The following is a 12,889-nucleotide window of genomic DNA, read 5'->3' on the forward strand; positions in this document are numbered from 1 at the left end:
CTCAACATAGTTTGAGTCATAATTGCTGCAGTGGCCCCCTACAGCCCAGGAAGGATCTAGCCTTCCTGCGTATAATGTTAAACAGTAACTGTTATACCCTGTGTCAGCAATCTACCCTTTACAGCCCTGAGTACACACAGATAAGAGCTGCCCCTAGAAGATCATTACACCTTAATTAGGACATAGAAAAAGTAGGTGATCATGAATGCTGCAGTACAGTAAAATCTGCAACCCATGTGATCCAAGAGAATGGTAGGACCAGGTAGCTGGAATATCTGCCCAGAAACTACTAATAAATCCATCATGCAGTGATCTGATTTACTCTTCTTTCGGGAAGGATCACTGTGGCAGCAGTGTCAAGCGTGTGAACGGCATTACGGAGCCATTGGGACTGGCCAGTGCCTCACTGAACTAATTCAAGCAAGGCATTATTAAATAACTTTGAGGTATGGGGTTATGAGTGGCACTATTAATGAACGTAATTGCTGAAATAATAGGTTGTGACGTAATTATAAACAGCATTTAAGAAAGAGAGGAGAAAATGGGGTGTCACGATAACCCCAATGTGTGGCTCGGTTAAACAAAATAAAGGATTCAGCAGAGTAAGAAAGAATGAGATATGGAGTAAATGGTAATACTGACTCTATCCTGACATATCCATGTGACATTCCTGATGGGCATAATCATTTCACAGCCTATTCTCATGTGTATCTGGATAAGCAAAATGTGAATTAAGGGACCAGTAATGTTGTCATGTGGAAGAAATCTCTCTTTAAAGGCCTAACTAATAAAATGCTTTCAATTTCCACATTAAAAGAGTGAGTTGTTCGTGTAGGTAAAATGTATGCTCTTAAAAAAAAAAAAAGATGGAGGCTCTTATGTGGTTAATGAGTCACACTGTCTGAATTCTGTTTTGTAGAGGGGGTACAGGAGGGCAGGACTGGGAGGAGGGAAGGGAGGGGTCTGTCATCATGCTGTAAAGTAACTAATTAACTAAATAACACAAAAATCCAACACTTCATTGGAAGACGCTGCCATGTGATTCTAAAAAAAAAATACTATGGCTCTTTGGATTGCACCCTTCTGTTAGGATTCTTTCGTTGGTTTTAAGATAGGGCTACAAGGCATCTTTACAAGGAAGTGCCTCAAGGTTGCACTATCTTCACCGAGATAGTATGTGCTTCACCATGTACTACCTAGCACAGGTTAAAGATTTTTACTAAATTCTGTCTGTCTTCCTAATTTGGCTTCCCTATGTTTATACTTGGAATTCACAGTAGCACTTTCAGTTTGCTTCATACTTTACAAAACATATGCAACTTACTATATACATAGGTAGATATCAGTCATGTGTATCTTATTAATAGCGATACTGAACAATTAGAGATATCTTTTATGTGAATACAGAAAAATAAAACAATGCCACATAGAAAGAATGGAGGCCAGTACAACCTGAGAGTACATCACTGAAATAAAAAAGTGAGAACTGAAAGAACAGAACTCTGTTTTTTTTTAATTTTTTATTAATTTATTCATATTACATCTAAATTGTTAGCCCTTCCCTTGTATCCTCCTATTCCTCCCTCCCTCCCGCTTCCCCCCTTCTTGCCTCCCCCCTATGCCTGTGATTGAGGGATACCTCCTCCCCCTATATATGCTCTTAGATTATGGAGTCTCTTTTTGGTACCTTGCTATCCCTCCTCTGAGTGCTGCCAGGCCTCCCCATCCAGGGGATGTGGTCAGAAAAGGGGCACCAGAGTTCATGTGAGAGTCAGATCTCACTCTCCACTCAATGGTGGAGAATATCCTAAGAACAGAACTCTGAACCACAAAAATTTCCCTGTAGCACAGTAGAAGTAAAAGATAATTGTGTCCACCTAGGAATAAAATAAAAGTCTCCCAGCACCACGTACCACTTAAGTTTTGATTTTGAGTCTTTTATCTTGCCACTTAAAAATACTCCAAGTGAGTGCCTCCTAGCTTTTTTTTGTTGTTGTTAGAAGTGGCTTTGTAGGGTTTAACTCAGGTCTTTGACAATTTCCTACAAGTATATAATGCATTCTGATTACTTCCCTTCCTACTCTCTCTTATCTCCATCCCAGACATATCAGTTCACTTCTTCCCCACCTGCTCCTTTTCTGGATTCAAGACTTTAGGTTTTGCTTTGTGACCAATTTAGTTTCACCATGACCATCTGTGTCAGCATTAAAATCGGAAAGATCCACTGAAGGCCACTGGGTCACTTATGGGTGGGCACCCAAGTGAAGACAACCACTCTGTCTCTCTCTCTCTGGATCAGTCAGTAGCAAATAGTTCATCTTTGAGTATCAGAGCCCTCCTCCATCCATGCCTGACTGCCTAGAGACCCATTTTTGGGTAGCCCAGGACAAGCATCCTCGGCTGCTGTGATTTCATGATTCTAGCGCTCTTGTCTTGTTCAGAAAGTGGCATTTCACAGTCCTCATTCCAATATTATAGCTTTTCCGTTCTTTCAGTTGCTTGAGCCTCAGAGGGCACGACTTTCTAGTGGTTTCTGGTGAATTTTTTAGAGCTCCTTTGTGGAAAATACTGTGTAGACCCTTCCATCTACTTAAACTCATGTTGCCAGTCAAATAATCGGGTTGATGGAAGAGTATTTGGTGTGGTATAGCCATAGAAAACAGTCTTATAGCTAATGACATACCATGTAAAGAGAAAAGAGAAAGTACCAATGAAGTGGCAACATGCACTGGCACCCAAAGTTTATTGAAAGGTAATTTAAGGGAGTGATGGGCAGAAGCTGAAATCCTAGGACTATTTTTTTAATAGGTTGACTGACAAAATTGAAACTTATATAAGAATCAGAATATGACCTGTGTCACAGTTTATTTTAACATTAGTAGGTCATAAGTGTGTGTGTGTGTGTGTGTGTGTGTGTATGTGTGAATTTCTGTTGCAACAAGCAATGATGTGATGATGAAAGAATCTGGCCATGCCAATATATTGAGCTGGGAATAAAGAAGGAACAAAACATTTTTATTTTGACATTGCTTGAAATTGAAGCTAAGGCCCCACATATGCTAAAAAGAATAAATAAAAATAAAAAGCCCTGCTGTACCTTACCCCGCAAGGATGCTTTTTAACTAGGAGGTTCAGGTTGTGTATTCTGTGTGATGCTTGCAAAAGATGAAGAAATAAAGCATGCCCAGTAGGTTGGCCAGGGCTTTTAAGGATGCGAGAAAGACTGAGATCATCAACTGAAACGTGCTGAAACAGGAACAGGAGACAGAGAAAGATGACTTTCAAGTGAAAACAAGAAGAAAGCTTCAGAAATATGAATGAAGTAAACACTGACTTGAAGGAACCTGAAAAGGAAAAAGAAAATGTTTTCTAGTTATTTCAACACTGGAGAGCATAGAGGAGAAACTCTTTCAACATGTTAACTTCCCAAACAGTGATTAAATAAACTGGCCTGAGTTACAGGATACACAGAGAGGCTCAAATTATGGACATTATAGTTCAGTTTTGCATGGGCAGTACGTGCTGCCCAGCTGTTCATCTTGTTATAATAGATGTCACCTCACTTAGCACTTGCTAGACAGACACATCAGTTTCAGCAGCATGTGCCTTGCTCTGTATGCAAGAGATATCCATAAGCATTAACTAACTTTGCAGGAGGAATCAGGTTCCATAATAAATGCTTTAGCAAAGAGGCTTTGGGGAATGAAAGTGTGTCTAGGGGCAACATTCTCATAATCTAGACATCATATTTGACTTACAATTTATGGTATTTTCTTCACTGTATTCAATACCCCCAGTTTGATACGGCGTGATTTGCTGTCCATGGTGGGAGGATTGTTATATGCACTGAAGCTAAGTCAATGGAATTAGAGAATGAGAGAAACACACAACAAGCTCAAGGTTCCTGTTTTGTTTCTTTTATCTTTTTGTTTGTTTGTTAATGGTAGTTAAAATGTCTGTGAATGACTCAATTCACCCAGAAAACAACCATTCATAAGACTTGCTTGCTCTTTTAGAGATCTGGTGTTCCAATCTGCTTTGATAATATTCACAAGATAAGGTCACAACTGGGAAGGTGTGCTCTCCCACTTTGCACTGTAGGGTATCAAAGAACATCAGAGGCTTTAAGATAAGGGGAAAGACTGGGGATGGAGAGACGGTTCAGTGCTTAAGAACGCTGGCCACACTTGTAAAGAGGCTGGCTTCAATTCCCAGTGCCTACAAGGTGGCTCATAACTTTCTAATTCCAGTTCCTGTGGATCCTTCAATTTCTTATACTCATAGGCATCAGGCATAAATGTGGTGCACATTCAAACATAAGAGAAAGCACTAATACACATAAAATAAAACAAATATGTCTTTCAAAAACACTGAAAAAGCTACACAAGTTTCCCATAAGACCTGAAGTGTAAAAAAAGAAGAGTAGAAAATATGACAAAATGAAACAAATTTGATTTTGTCAAGACACTGTTCAGAGTATGCTGGATATTATATAAAGTATAGAATTAAAAGAAACTGATGTCATAAATCGTAAATCATGAAAAGACTATAACAATTAATTTATTCATGTTTATCACTCAGAATGATAGACATTTTCTGGAAAATTCTGTGTCATTTTTGAATCATGTTGATATTCAATATATCACCAGAATAATTACTTAAAAGAAATGTGGTTGCCCCACAAAAACATGTGTTAATATATACATTAATATCTGGGACATATGTTTAGTGTTATTAGTAATTGGTACATAGATATGCTTAATTCCTCATTGATATTTCACTTAAAAAAACCTAGTTGATTAAAGATGCCTCTTTCATACATTATACTAAGAATGTTAAAAATTGAATGTTTTGGGTATGAAACAACTGAAAACACATATGCAGTTATGAATGTATTTCAAAATAATGACTTTTTCAACTTTTCCCTACCTCAAAGGTCATTTTAATTGGTGAAAAGCCAGGAGGAATATCATGATTATTTCAACTAAGATATTTTCTAAGTATATAAGCAATATGAAAAAAATAAAAGTTATACATGTGCTTCAAAAAATAATATCCTGATAAGACAAAGCTTCTTCCAAGATGCTAACAAATGGTAGGAGGAGATATCCCAGGACTTAGGAACACTGGGACCTAGGCTCCAATAGCATGAGTGAGCACAGAGGAGCAGAACAAAATAGTTATGTAAACAGATGGGTTAAGCTACACCCCCAAACATACACCAAAGGCTGAGAAGGTTTTTATGGTTGCTCTGCATGGTGTTTAGAAGACATTTGTGTGATGTTAGTGTGTGTATTGGTTCCATATTATCAGGTGTGTCTCTGGGTTTGAATTTTGTCATCTGCGAGAAATGTTTCTGAATTCCTTGGAAAAATTCCTGATCTCATGAAATCTGTTTTTTTTTTAAATAGCAAACACCTCATTACCCTGACCAGAACCTAATATCTGTTTCTTCTGAAGGTAGCCCTGGATATGAGTTATTTTTAAACATTTTCTCCCTAACATTACTTAAATCAAATAAGTATGAGATGCTGTTTTCACAACTTACAAAACTGGCACCTTCATATGCTTCTACTGTTGCTCAGCTGTATTAATGTCTTTAGTCTCAAAGGATCACAGATATCCTCTGTTTTTACAGAAAAAGTCATTAGTAACATAACCTATTTGTAATAAACGTGAGCAAATTAAATGCCATTCAACATAAACCCAAACACATAAAACACTTTGCTTAAATTAACCAAAGTAGGAATAAAATATGTGTTAAAGAAGGAATAAGATAAAATATCTTGACCTTTGTATTCATTTGTTTTCCACATCCTTTAATATCAATGCCAGTGTGTGCTTTTATGGCACTGGTTTATTTTGACATAGGACCAGAGAGAGAACGTGCTGGAAATAAGAGTTGCAGCCTGAGGACTGAGTCTGTCTCACAATGGATGGTCTGGATTTGCGCTGTGTTAGAATACAGGAGACCTTAGGAAAAAAGAGCCACCTATGCGATGAATCCGTAAGTCGAGCTCCAAGCAACCATCTTCTTCTCCTTTGTTGACGGTGGGGAGGGAAGCCAGAGCTGTGCATGCTGGACAAGTGTCACAAAAGTGAAGCTACATCTCTAGCCATCAAATTGTTTTCTTGTTCCATTCTTCTTATGAAAGGTTCAAAAAATGAACAGGAAAACTGTGCTAGGCCATGTGTATGCTTCAGTGTTTTCCAAATAATAGAAGTGTGGAGGCTCCTCCCTTCCTACAGCAAAAACATGGTTCAAAAAGAAAATGACTCTTGAGGTCAGCTTCTCTCTACTTCCTCTCGCAGTTTCTTACAGACTTAGCCAAATGAAGATGCAAGGGTAAAGAAGGTTAGAAATAATACGAAAAGGTTATGTGGAAAGTAGGAAGCTCTGCAATGTTTCTGCTTTTATGTATGGTTTGAGTGACTTGTGCTCTCTTAAAGCCTTGACATTTTCTTCTGTCCACAAGTGACCTTTGATGAATGCCACAATTTGGACAAAACCAAATCAGACACAGTTTGCACAGATCATACAACATGCTAAGAAAATGATCTCCCTCCCCGCCCCCAAATGTCCTTTAACTAAAGCAAGTGGCAAAGCAAAGCAAAACATTAATCAATCTCAATCTTTGGGTTCTGAGAATATTTTAAAAGTTACACAACTTTCTCAGAGTCCCAATTGAACCCTGAAATAAAGACAGCATCAAGGGAGCAGTCCTGTTCTTTCCGAGCTGGCTTTTGGCCTACTGTGCAGCAGCTGATTCCGCCAACTCAGTATCAATAAGGGGGTGCTGTCCCTGTGTGTATTGTGTGGGTGTGTTAATCTACCGCCCATGTCAAATTGCCTGGGCACTAAGTGAAGTGGTTGAGGATTTGGGGGAAGGGTGGAAAAGCTTGCCTTTTCTTATCTCATTCAAATTGGTTTGTTCAGTTCAGCTCTCATGTGTCTTATAAAAATCAAGATGGGTGAGCTCCTGAGGGACTCTAAGTATATTCCCCTCTGTCAGCTAAGGATTATATCCTATAATCTGTCCCCTGGTGCTTTATATACACACACTTAAAATAACTCCAGTAACAGGATCTTTAATTGACTCAGGGATGATGGGGGCCTCCCCAGTATAATTGTAGTTTTGGTCAAAGGAGAAGAATGAAGTTGATTCTCTTGCCTTGTGTCTAAGTAACAATATGTGAAAAGATTCATTTAGTTCTTAATCCTGATAGAGGATCTGAAAGGAGCTGGCTATTTAGTAGCACACAGTGTTCTTTTAAGCTGTTTTTCTTATTTATGCCTTGGTTGTTAAATCTCTAACTGTTCCCTTCATTGTTCAGGGAGAGAAGAGGAAAAAGAGAAAGAAAGAGAGACAAATTGGTATTAGTAACTCATAAAGCAATGAACTGAACTAAAAAATGAAAACTACCCAAATCTCCCTGTAGGAGGTTAAATCTTGGTTTAGAATATTCAGTGAATCACTGTATCAGGGAGATAAAACAAAACAAAACAAAATAGTGGACAAAGAAAAGCACTGGTTAGTCATGTAAAGAGAATGTTGGACCTATCGCAAGTGGATGTCTCTCATTTGTGCTGCTATAAGTGAGCTCAAGAGAGCCTTGAAGGAAGCAAAGAGGTCTCCGAGTGCACTGGTCTAGGGATTTGTGGCAACAGCATTGTATAGCTTTAATTGCACATGTTCTCAACTCCTATTTTTCTACCATATTTCCAGCAACATGTCAAATTGAGAACATTTTAGTACAAAATTTAATGAGACAAAAGAGTCTGAGAATCAAAATTATCATCATCCTTCAATAGCTGCATATCTGATTTTGTTTTGTTGTTGTTTGTTTGTTTTTTGTTTTTTATTTTTAGCTTTTATTGCTTTTTATATCACCAAGAAAACTGAGAGAACAGCCAAGGTCAAAGCTTCGACACTATTAGTGATAGCCAAGTGTGAAAAGGCTCAATGAAAGTAATCAATAAATGTTACACTTCCTGATTTCCTCTAGAGTAGTGAATGGCTTGCATACTCACAGTGTGACCTCAGAGACTTGTGAAGAGGGAACTTTACAAACTGAGATGTGTATTTTTCTTGCCACACAGGCTCACGATTCCACATATACGCAAAATGATACATCTGGCTGCAGATGGGAGTAGGCAGGTAAACATATTAATCATTCATAGGGAACAGAATGGTTATGTTTTTATTAAATTAGCACAGGCTTCATTGATGCAATGGCCATGTCTAAGGCACACATATAAGAAACACTTGCGCTACTGGAAGAGTATGTAAAGGTTCTTAGTACCCAATAAAATCCCCACTGGGGGATTGGTCTGCACTTTTTTGCTATCGTAAATATTTTTAAGGAATTAACATATAGTTAGTATTTTATCATTATTATTCATAAAGGTTTGTTTATTTTTATTGTATATATTCTATTTTATATATTTTATTTTATGCTTGCATATATTAACACCATCCTAATAGTGGCCAGAAGAAGGCTTCGTATTTCCTGGCACTGGAGTAAAGGCACAATCTACCACATGGGTACAAGAAATCAAACCTGAGTCCCTTGGAAGTGAAGGCAGTGTCGTTAACCAGCAAGCCCAGTTTCTAGCCCCCTAGTAAACAGTTTTTGAAAGAATTGGCCTGCAAAAAATTTTTCTTGAAGGGAGTCTGTCTGAGCCATGACTGAAATAATTTCTGGAGAGGCGGTTTTGAAATGAGTCCGCACTGGGATTTGTTTTGCTTCCTTTGGAGTTTGCAGCTGGCCTGTGTGACTAAAGCTGTTGGGCACGAATAGAGAAACATGTAGACAACTAAATGGCCATCTCAGTTGTTTCCCATAGTGAGACTGATGCTACTCAACCGTTATGAGAAACCTAACAAAGCACTCGTGATAGTAATAAGTACTACCATGACAGAATATAATATTTAGGAGAATACTCTGAATTGTACAGAAACATCTCTGTTGGCATATGGAGTCCATGAGTTAGCCAGAGTAGCATTTTATATGAATATGGGTTCTTCTAAGAAGTCTTTTGGCAATGAGACACCTTCTCTGAGAGTTTTTAGGTATTCATACTAGAACACCTGTCTGAAATGATTAGGTAAAAAGAAAACATTCCAGCTGATCATGGTGGCATCTACCTCCAATCCCAGCACTCAGAAGGCAGATGCAGGTGGATCTCTGAGTTTGATGTCTGCCTGGTCTACAAAGCACATTCCAAGACAGCCAGGGCTACATAGAGAACTCCTGTCTCAAAAAGAAACCAAACCAAACAAACAAACAAACAAAAGCAGGAGGAGGAATTGTTCCCTAGAATCAATTGTTATCTTTCCATAATGTTGAATTGAAATAGTATTTACCTGTTTTCCTTCCATGTCTAACGAGAGTATGATGAAACCACTGGTCTTATACAGATCATCTTTAAAATTGGTAGATGTCAAAAACTGACCTTTTTCAAGAAGAAAAATGAGGAAATCTTGTAAGGCAGAGTCCAATCTTCCGTCTACCTCATATTGTGTCCTTTCATGTCATATTTGGTATGTTCAGCCCAAAAGGATGTAGGTGCGCTTTTCCAAAAGGGCTAATATTTAATTTGCTTAAATGATCTTTGTATGTGCAACCTAGTACTGTTTAGCATTAAAGGGTTACTAGAGGCATCACCTAGGGTGAATGTATCACTTTGATAAACACTCCCATGTCACCCTTAGCTTTTTTTCAGACAGACATAGCATAAATGAACAAATGTATATCCAGGGCCAGAGCAAGAGCTCAGTAAGTACTTGCCTTGAAAGCATGGGGACGTGAGTTTTACTCTCAGAATCCACACAAAAGAAAGAACAATGTGAACAAAAAACAAAAACAAACAAACAAACAAACAAACAAAAAACAGCTGAGCATAATAGTGTTCACTGTAACCCAACAGGGAGACAAGGATAAGCAGAAATCCATGGGTGCTGGCCAACTAGCCTAAGCTACGTCCAGTTACAGTTGTAGTAGAACACCTTGTCTAAGCAGAAAGGTGGGTAGCTCCCTAGGATGACTCTCTCTCTCTCTCTCTCTCTCTCTCTCTCTCTCTCTCTCTCTCTCTCTCTCTCCCTCCCTCCCTCCCTCCCTCCCTCCGTCCCTCCAAAATAAGGATTTTTAAGCAGTTTTCTTTTCACACATCCTCTAGATTTGCTAAATATATCTTAAAATTTCCAACAACTCAGAACTTGATAGAAACTTAAAATTAAACTAAAAATAGTGAAACTCCCCCATCCACAAACTGAATAGCACTGACTTTGGTTCAGCTTACTCTTCCTCTCAGAGCTGAAGTCCCCAACCCCATACTGTTCCGAATCTTGAACAAGTTTTCAACACTAGCAAGATGACTAATCAATTTTGTGAGTTCCCTAAAGGTCAAGCCTTGTTCGGCATTTCTTTGTGACTTTAAATGTCCATTTTACCATTTATGACACATGGTGAATTTTGATGGATTTCCCCATCTGTGTACTGAATACAACTAAGTCTCATAAAAATAAGAATACATTAAGAAAGTAGAAGATTTTCTTTCTGGTTCTGACTAAAACAAACCTATTTTCTTTGAGTTAGTTACTGTCATCTATTGAAATAGCCAAAGGGGGCTAAGACAGGGCTTAGAAAACGGGACCCTTTAGGGTCCTCAGGGACCTAAGGCGCTCTCTTAGCACACATACCTGATTTATGCCATTGCTTTACTTTCCAATTAAGTTTCCTCATAATTTCACACTTAAGCCCCCCAACACACATACGCACATGTGCACATACTTAAACACCCACCCACTCACCCACACATGCACTCACGTGTGCACACACACACACACATCACAGCTACTAAAGTGGATGGCAGTTTCTTTTATTACCTTTTGAATTTGCAAAGAGTGCCTCAACATAATTTTCTGAATAACAGTCATCAACTTGAGGCAGAGAAGCTTCAAAGTAGCGAAAGGAATGAGTCACAGAAGATCCAAAACACAGGTAGCTACAGGCAAATGGCTTTCCGAGAGGTTCAGTTGGCCTGTCTTCCAACTCAGCATATGTCCCAGAATAGACTTTGAGCCAGCACTGCTCTGTCTTCTTTTGCAGGGCTGGTTATGACTTGGCTGGCGCAGCAGGGCATTACACCACTGCCAACTTGGGGCACCTGTGCAGGTATAGGCAGCACTTAGAGCCAATTTGGCTATTTAGATAAAGGCATGAAGAAAACTGGCTTTGTGCTTTGACGAAGTCACAAGGACAAATGAGTTGGCTAACTGACTGAAAGAGAACAGCCATGCAGGAATGGCATCATGAAGGATCTGAGTGCATATTGTAAAAGTTCAGTATTGATTGGCCCATTGTGTTACATGCTACATGGTGATGCTCGTTACACAGGAGAGATGAACACAGGGCAGAAGACCTTGGATCTCCCAGATTAGGGCTCTGTATTGTCAAGAGCTAGTGAGACATGGATGGGTTCTCTCCCAGACCCATAATTAGTGTCAGTAAAGAAATCAGCCCAGACCTTGTGTGAAAAGGTGGACTTCTAGTGTACAGAATATTTTCTACCCTCTGATTCAGTTTAGTCTTAGCAAAGCTTAATATATCAAATTTTGTTTTGGGGATTACTTGAACCAACAAACATTTTTTATACTTTGAAAAGCTGTGGCAGATCATATGCTTGGGGTGTTTGCTGTTCCTCAGAACGATAATTAAAAGCTCGTTATTTCCCCCTATACGTAGAAAAATAAACTTACATATGACTTCCAAAGAAAAAAAATTATAAGTTATCAGGACCTGAAGCATAGTTTACTAGCATTAGTCTTAAATAACTAAAACAAATTAACAAAATAAATAGCAACAAAATCAGAACAAAAGTAAAATCCCTGTTGATATTAAATTAACTGCTACAGAGAGATAAATCACATGAAATGGTTTTGAATTGTTTTAATTCTTATTGTAATTCTGCAGGATGACCATTTAAATTATTTCAGTTACTAAATGCCAAACAATTAGCTAATACCAAATAACAGCAGTATTTGGAGCGTAAGGGTGGTCCCAGAACACAGGAGGACTGCAGATGCCAGTAAGATAACTCTGTTCCTCTCCATCCATCCGAATTTTTAACAGTGAGTCCCCAAGTGCTCTGTAGCCTCAGCCCTAGAGCCTATGAGTATGTGGTTACATGGGATCAGTGTCATGAATTGAGGTTACACATGAAATCAATGTTGCTAATCAGGTGACACCATTTAATACGGTTTTTTGTTGTTGTTGTTTTGTTTTTGTTTTTGGATTATCTAAGTTCTGTGAATCTTAAATTCCCTTAAAGGTAGAAGATGGAATGCTAACTACAGAAGAACTCTCAGAGACTACAACCTCTGAGGAGATATGAGGAGAGCACCAAGCTGAGAAGCGAGCAAAGTGTTTAGAGGGTGAAAAACACGAGGTAGTTTTTCCCCTTGATATTTGGAGAAGGTTTACATGTCGCGAACATCTTGATATTTAGCTCAATGAGGTCCTTTTGTTTCTACTTCTGACTTCCCAAACTGTAATTAATAAATTAATATTGCTTAAGGCAATATGCTATGGGTAAATTGCTGCAACACCCAAGGGCACTCATCCACAGGCATGCGCTGCGCCTGTTCATCCGTCTCTTGCCCTGGGGCTGAAACCTATCTCATGTTATGACCTGGCCTCCTGCTAGCATCATCCTGGGGGCCTGAATTGGCTGAACACTAAACACCACCTCCCTTTCATTATTCCAGTGACGATGCTGGAGAGTCTCGCCTGGCAGTCCTGGGCCTGCATTCCTTTTGGGTTCCAATTCCTGGCTCTAATGTTGGACACCTGGACCCTAAGGGTAGGAGTCATACCCATGTACTGT

At 38.9% G+C, this 12,889-nt stretch overlaps 1 long non-coding RNA gene across 1 annotated transcript in view; it reads left to right on the plus strand.

Moving 5' to 3' along the window:
* Positions 1-12,451, plus strand: part of LOC311581924 — a 97,858-nt gene extending 85,407 nt beyond the window's left edge. The window contains exon 4 of the long non-coding RNA XR_014773934.1: positions 12,335-12,451. This is a non-coding gene — a long non-coding RNA (uncharacterized lncRNA). The remainder of the gene's footprint in view (positions 1-12,334) is intronic.
* Positions 12,452-12,889: the final 438 nt, after the last annotated feature.

This window comes from Acomys minous (genome assembly GCF_964271855.1).
Source record: "Acomys minous genome assembly, chromosome: 13".
In the NCBI taxonomy this organism is placed as follows: Eukaryota; Metazoa; Chordata; class Mammalia; order Rodentia; family Muridae; genus Acomys; species Acomys minous.